Below are 7,912 nucleotides of genomic sequence, written 5' to 3' on the forward strand. Positions count from 1 at the left end.
AAAAAAAAAAAAAAAAAAAAAAAAAGCCTTCACCACTGTCCCCCTTTATTTTACTTTTAATCTTTAAAATTTGTTGCACAGCTGTTGGGGAGGTAGCACAAATGTTAGCAACAAATGCAATGGAAAAGTTCTTGTCACTATAGTCATTCACAGGGACAGGTCTTAGCCCTCTAAAGTGTTGGCGTCAAGACTTCATATGCTGGAGTCTCCCACATCTGAGCCAATTACCAAGCAAAGGAAAAGACTTATATATTCTGAGTGGACAGTGTATCCGGTTTCAAGTTGTGTTGTGGTCTTACTGTCCACTCCCTGGTACTCTAGTGTCCACAGGCACCTGGGAGGCAAAGAGGAGACATGAAGCAGCTTTCTACCTGCTGCACAGGCTTCTAGAGGCCTCTCTACTGCAGCAGCCAAGGAAGGCAGGAAAATCTGTTCCACCGGAGGATGCAACTGGGGCTCCTGGAGACTTGCAAAACTAGGTCAGAACAAAACCCCTCAATGCAGAGCCCTGCTCCCACCTCCCTTCCAGAAGCCTTTGAGGCTATAGAACAGCACTGGTAGAGAACATTCTGTGAGCCTGGGGTCAGCAGGCTGGAGGCCAAGAGGCTGGGCTAGAGAAGATGTGTTCGAAAGCACCAAGGTTTCACAAGGACAGGAGTGGACCTTCCAAACACAGGAAAAGGCTTTCACTTCCTATCCCTGCTGTATCAATGACCAGGGCATAGGCAATCCACAATCAACTTGGAATACAGGCACCCCCTTCATTTTTTTTTTAATCAATTCAAAAGTTTATTAGACATAGAAAAAAAACCTGATATCTCACAGTCAATACTTAAGTTCCTAGTAATAATACATTTGAACAGAGCATCCCTGGTATTTTGGCCTAAGATGTGTTGCTGAATATGTGAATCATTGTACTTGCCCCAAATGTTCAACATAAACAGAGGAGTGATTGACAGAAAACTCACCACCAGTACTGGAACCAGCCAGCTTTTAGACTCTGGGGAATCTTTTGTGTAGCATTGCCACATCCACTCAATTCAGTCCCAGCAGAGGTGGTTCAGCTGGTGCTCCTGGTGCCACAGCTGCCATTTTTTTTCCATGCCTGAACACAGATCTCCCTCATCCATGCCCTGCTGCTTTGCTGGGAAAAGGCCATGATGAACCCACATTGATGCTAACGGGTAGGACAGCTGCATGCTTATACTTGAGCCATCTCTCCACTACCCCCAATCTATACCTTCTTGTGGTTACAGCTCTAATAACTGCACATTGTATACGTAGAGAAAGATAGAATGTGTCAATGAGTATGAGGAAGAAGCCATCTGAGGCATGCATTGAATGCAGACTAGGAGGGCGCCTGCCTGGCGCTTGGTTTTCATCCCCTTGACCAACCTGTGTTTAGTGAGAAAATGATGTGGAGTGCAGAGATGACAAAAACCATCTTCGGGGGCCGGGCGTGGTGGCGCACGCCTTTAATCCCAGCACTCGGGAGGCAGAGGCAGGCGGATTTCTGAGTTCGAGGCCAGCCTGGGCTACAGAGTGAGTTCCAGGACAGCCACGACTACACAGAGAAACCCTGTCTCAAAAAGCCAAAAAAAAAAAAAAAAAACCATCTTCGGGTATTGATTTGTTCTGAGAAATAAACCGACCTGCTGACTGAGAGGTTGGATGCCTAACAAGGGAGCCCTATCTGCAAGCAGAGCCTTCGATGCAGGAACTTGCAGTCGGAGATAGCTGCAGCTTGCTGCTGGAGTTCACAAAGCAGCGTGAACCTAGGCAGGTTGGGAGGGAGGGTGTCTGTCGGCACAGGTACAATTACAAACTGACTTTTAAATAAGTTGGGGGTGGTGGCATGGGCCCTCACCATAGACAGCAGGTGACAGACAAGGTAGGGCCCAGGATAGTGTGGGAGGAAACCAGAAATAGCTCTGCAGTGCTTCCTGAGAGCAGAAAGTCTCCTGCTGGAAGGAGAAGGGTGCAGCCAGCTGCTAGTTGGACTCGGTCCTACAGACGCCCCGCCCCCCGGCCCCGCCCCCAACATACACTCGGGAATCCCAGCAGGGTTTCACCCCTCCTTTTAACTGACATGTTCCTGAGTCCCATGCAAGGTTTCTACACCCAAACTCTTCTGAAAATAAATCAACCCCGAGTCAAATCAACACATCCTGACCATTTATTTATCAGACAGTTTGGCACCGGCCTCCCAGTCTCTAACCAATTGCTATCTAGTGTTTGGTATCTTTAAAGGCCACATGTGGGTCACGTGACCTCCAGATTCCAGCACGCTCATCTGCCCTTTCCTGTTTTCTTTCTTCCTTTTTAGATTTATTTACTTTATCTGTATGAGTATTCTGCCTTCATATAAGTCTGTGTCCCCCACGCATGTCTGGTACCCACGGAGATCAGAAGAGGACATCAGATCCCCTGGAACTGGAGTTGAAAATGGCTGTGAGGCACCACGTGGGTGCTAGGAACCAAACCCAGGTTCCCTACAAGAACAAGTACTCATACGCACTGAGTCACCTCTCCAGGCCCCTCCCCTGTTGTCTACGAGCTTCTCTCTGTAGTGACCACGGGCCTCCTCATATTCTGGGTCAACGGTTGACTACTGAATGGCCACCCCATCACCATTGTCATATCCCCTTCTTGACCCACCACCAATTGTCATATAGTCTTTCTGGGTAATGGAGGCCTATATTACTTTAGTGAAAGCCTACAGACTTCTAATAAAATTAGTCAGTCAGGGACTGGAGAGATGACTCAATGGTTAAGAGCATTTGGGGCTCTTCCAGAGAATAGAAATTCAGTTCCCAGCACCCACATCTGTCTGCTCATATCCCAAGGAGATGGCATGTACACACACACACACACACACACACACAGCACATACACACCATATTAATTAACTGATATAAACTTTTTTTTTTTGGGGGGGGGGTTCGAGACAGGGTTTCTCTGTATAGCCCTGGCTGTCCTGGAACTCACCACGCTGGCCTCAAACTCAGAAATCCGCCTGCCTCTGCCTCCCAAGTGCTGGGATCAAAGGCGTGTGCCACTAAGCCCGGCTTATAAACTTATTTTAAATTAGCCAGTGTGAGTGGGACACAGTGGGGCATACCTTTAATCCCAGCACTTGGGAGGTACAGGGCAGTGGATCTTGGTGAGTTAAAGTCAACCTGATCTATGTAGCTTACTATATAAGCTACTACAAGTAAGTTACTATATAAACTTACTATGTAAGCTACTATAAGACCCTGCCTTAAACAAGCAAAAACAAGAAGCAAGTAAGAATAAATAAATAAAAATTGGCCAATTCAAATCTGATAGTAGAAGCCAGACATGGTGGTGAATGCCTTTAATCTCAGCAGCGGGAAGGCAGAGACAGATAGATCTTATGAGTAGGAGTTCAAGGCCAGCCTGATCTATAAAGAGAGTTCTAGGATAGCCAGGGCTATAATACAGAGAAAACCTTGTCTTGAAAAACCAATACATACATACATACATACATACATACATTCATACATATAATTTTTACAATCTGGTAGTAGAAACCCTAGTCTCCATGCTGCATTTGAAATATAAAAAAGTAGGCCCTGTGTTTGTCAGGTTTTCCTTGAGACAATAAAGTAGCTGAGAACATCAACTCTTTGTTGTTGTTTTGAGACTTGGTCTCACTTTCTAGTCCAGGTTGGTCTAAAGTCAACCCAGCCTTAGCCTCCAAAGGGCTGGAATTACAGGAATAAGTCACCAATGGCATGTTATAATTTTTTCCCTTTTGGCAAGACCTCAGCCAAGCTAGGCAGGGACACTACCAAAGAATCTTATCTCTAAACCCTGAGCCTTCAATTCCTCAGGCTGAGGGTGTTCCAGCTAGCTTGCTTGAGGCCTTCCTTGTTTTGATAGCAAGCACTGAAAAGAGGCAAGGTCAGGGAGGCGGAGTAAAGTTAAATGTTGAAGTATACTTCTGTATCAATAAATTTGTTTCGCACGCCTTTAATCCCAGCACTCGGGAGGCAGAGGCAGGCGGATTTCTGAGTTCGAGGCCAGCCTGGTCTACAAAGTGAGTGCCAGGACAGCCAGGGCTACACAGAGAAACCCTGTCTCAAAAAAAAAAATAAATAAATAAATAAATAAATTTGTTTATTGTACCCTAGATTAGCCTCTAACTCATGATCCCTACCACCTCCACCTTAGCTTTCTGAATGCTAGAATTACAGGTGGATAATACTGTAATACTGTAGTACCAGGAAGCCTTCATGAACCCCAAAAGAGCACTCAGGAACTGGTGCAATGCAATCACACAAGGGTCTATATTCACAAGCTTGAGCTTGGGTTTAACTCACTGCAGACCCACAGGATAGTTTCAGTGAAGAAAAAGCCCCAAACTCATGGGAACAAGGTTTTATAGGAAATGACAAGGGATGTGTGAGTGTTACTAGCCTGGCAAGCATCTAATTGGGGGGCTACTTTGGCCTTTAACATAATTGGCTGGTGCTGGGAGCCAAACCATAAATTTAACTTCTGCTTTCCTCCTGATTGGTGGTTGTTAGGCAGGGGCAGGCTTGTAACCTGGAGGTGCAGATTTGTTGGGGAATAACCTGGAGACTGGTGCTAGACACTGGATTTGTTGCGGGGGTGGGGTGGGGTGGGGAGGTGGGGTGTAACCTGGAGACACAGGTCTTGGAGGGTAGCCTGGAAACTTGTGCTAGGTACAAGTTAGTTTATTTTAGTTCAAACTTAGATCAGGTTCTCTAAGATGGGACTCTGAATCCCCCAAATTTGATCTCTCAGTACCACATGTGGCTTATTTTACAATTTTTTTCCAATACTAGGCAAGTACATCCCCAACTTTTTATTACCATATTAAGATTAGTTGTTGTTGGGCTCAGCCATTAAGAGCACTGACTACTCTTCCAAAGGTCCTGAGTTCAAATACCAGCAACCACAGGGTGGCTCACAACCATCTGTAATGAAATCTGATGCCCTCTTCTGGTGTGTCTGAAGGCAGCTACAGTGTGCTTACTAGACATAATAATAAATAAATCTTTAAAAAAGGTTTATTGTTGTTGGTGTTTTTTTTGTTTGTTTGTTTGTTTTTTTGAGACAAGATCTCAAAAATGTGTAGCTCCAGCTGACCTCAAACTCCCTATGGAGATTTGGCTGACCTCAAACTTTCACCATCAGCCTGCCTTTGCCTCCAGTATTAGGATTGAAGGTGAGTACCAACCACACCCTGAAAGCTGTATTTTTGTTTGGTAAACATCTGTTTTCCTGGGGTTAACAATGTGCTCCCCAACCCCCCTCCCTGTGTGTGTGTGCTTTTGAACTTTTGAGACAGAATCTCACTCATGCAGCCCAAGCTAGCCTTAAACTTGTGTAGCTGAACTGGCCTTGAACTCCTGATCCTTCTACTTTCACATTCCATTGGATGTTGAACTGGGTACCAATAGATGGACGTTGAACTGGGTACCAATGACTAATAGTTTAAGAGGTGGAACTATGACCTGGCTGGGGGAGGGGTGGGACTGAGGTGTGAGGAGAATGTTCAAGGAAAGCACCTTAGGCAGATGGCTGCCCCACCCACCTCAGCCAATTTGGAAGAGGCAATCCTCTTTTTTTTTTTTTTTTCCCTTCCAAACAGGGTTTCTCTGTATAGCCCTGTCCTGGAACCCACTCTGTAGACCAGGCTGGCCTTGAACTCAGAAATCCACCTGCCTCTGCCTCCCAAGTGCTGGATTAAAGGCGTGCACCACCACTGCCCAGCTTTTTTTTTTTTTAATATTGATTTATTTATTATATGTAAGTACACTGTAGCTGTCTTCAGACACTCCAGAAGATGGCATCAGATTTTGTTACAGATGGTTTGAGCCACCATGTGGTTGCTGGGGTTTGAACTCAGGACCTTTGGAAGAGCAGTCAGAGCTCTTAACCACTGAGCCATCTCACCAGCCCCTGAGGGCATCTCACCAGCCCCCTAGGCAATTGGCTCTGGATCCAAAAGCTGTCTTTGAAGTAGTTTGAAGTGGGACCAGAGTTCAAGTGCAAGACAGCAGGTGAGTTCAGATGCATCCCTGTAATCCCAGCACTTGGGAGTATCAGGAGACCAGAGCCACTTTCAACTCTATAACAAGTTCAAGGCTAACCTTTGTTACCAGAGACATTATCTCAAAGAAAATACCCACAGCATTAAATAAGTAAATAGTGTTTGTAACAGATAAAGCACAGCCAACTAAGTGGCTTTTTGTTATATAGCCAACGTGAAGAGCCAAGATGCTTTTCAGGAAGGGTGGTGACATCACAGGTACAGCAGCCTGCTATGTAGTCAGCTCCAGATAACAAGGTCCAGATGTTGTAAACAGCCCTTGTAAGAGAAGCTGACTTTAAGATGAGCTTTTCCTGATCTGTCTAGGAGATCAAGACAGTGGCTACCTGGTCTGTTCTCTCCTCTTTGACCCCATCTATTTTATAATAGACTCCTGATTATCCATGTCTCTCAAATCTGCCTGATGTCATCATCAGGGATGTCATCATCAGCTGGAAGGTCCTGGGAGCTGCGCCTGGATCACTGTCTCTAGGTTTCAAGACTCAGAATAAGCAGAGGAGCCACTTTTCCTGTTGTACAGGGGGAAAAACAGAAGGTTGGGAAGAAAGGAGTCACTTAAAGCACCATAGCAACCAGGTGACAGAGATGGGCTGGGATGTGCCAGGCCTTTCTGTCTCCCATATTCACCTCCCCTCGCTGCCTTGGTGTCCATGAGGATGGGGAGAGTGAAGGCTGAAGAAACCCTACCCTGGCTGATCCAAACCAGACTTTAACCTTCTGGACTGGGCTGGCATATAATACACAGAGAGGATAAATGCCAAACTCTGTGTGTGTGTGTCTCTGTGTGTAGGTGTGTGAAAAGATTGTGTAAAAGTTACTCTCAGGGTTGAGCTGATGGCTCAGCTGGTAAAGTGCCTACTATACAAGCCAGAGGATCTCAGGACACACATTAAAAAAAAGCAGGGGGTAGGAGGGCCTACTTGTAATTCCAGCACTAGGGAAGTAGACACGACAGCACTAGGGGTTTGCTGGACAACCAGCCTAGCCTAATCAACAAGATCCAGGCCAAAACATCCAGGCTAGATGGCTAGATGGCTCAGTCAGTACAAACCACTTGCCGTGCAAACCTGGATGCCTGAGTTTGGATCTCCAGAGCCTACATAAAAGCATATGTGAGCACAGTGGCCTCCAACATGAGATGAAAGGCAGAGACAGAAAAATCAGTAGAACTCTCCGCCCAAGTAGTAGGGAATATACAATAGCAAAGATTCTGTCTCAAATGAGGTGGAAAAGTGAGGGCTGATATCAGGATGCCCTCTCTGACTCCATGTGTGCTCTGTGAGTGTGAATACCTGTGTGTATTCGCACACAGAACATGTGCACAACACACATATCAAACACACACACACATTGTCTCATTGTCCTCTCTCTTTCACACACACACACACACACACACACACTTTGAGGTAAAAGGCACTGGAGAAAACAGTACTAGAGGCTGACCTCTGGCTGCCACATATAGGACATGAGTATGAGCACTCTAACATACACATGCTCCCCGACACATGAATACCCACACACACAATGAATAATCCCAATACTTACCAATCCAATGCCTACAATTTATTTTTATTCTCTCTCTCTCTCTCTCTCTCTCTCTCTCTCTCTCTCTCTCTCTCTCTCTCTGTGTGTGTGTGTGTGTGTGTGTGTACACGCACACATATGCATGCATGGATTTGGAAGCAAGTGCTTTTACCCACTGAACCACCTCCTCTGCCCTAATGCCCACCCTTTAAATGGAAGTGATCAGGACGTGCTATTCCTAAGTGTGTCAAGTTAGCCCAGCAAAAGTTTTTTTTTTTTTTT

At 45.7% G+C, this 7,912-nt stretch overlaps 1 non-coding gene across 1 annotated transcript; it reads right to left on the minus strand.

Annotated features, from left to right (window-relative positions):
- Nucleotides 1-623: 623 nt before the first annotated feature.
- Nucleotides 624-754, minus strand: LOC115031354. Its single transcript, XR_003836995.1, has one exon. It is a non-coding gene; the product is annotated as a small nucleolar RNA SNORA71 (small nucleolar RNA).
- Between the last annotated feature and the right edge of the window lie 7,158 nt (nucleotides 755-7,912).

Source organism: Mus caroli, chromosome 6 (assembly GCF_900094665.2).
Source record: "Mus caroli chromosome 6, CAROLI_EIJ_v1.1, whole genome shotgun sequence".
NCBI lineage: Eukaryota > Metazoa > Chordata > Mammalia > Rodentia > Muridae > Mus > Mus caroli.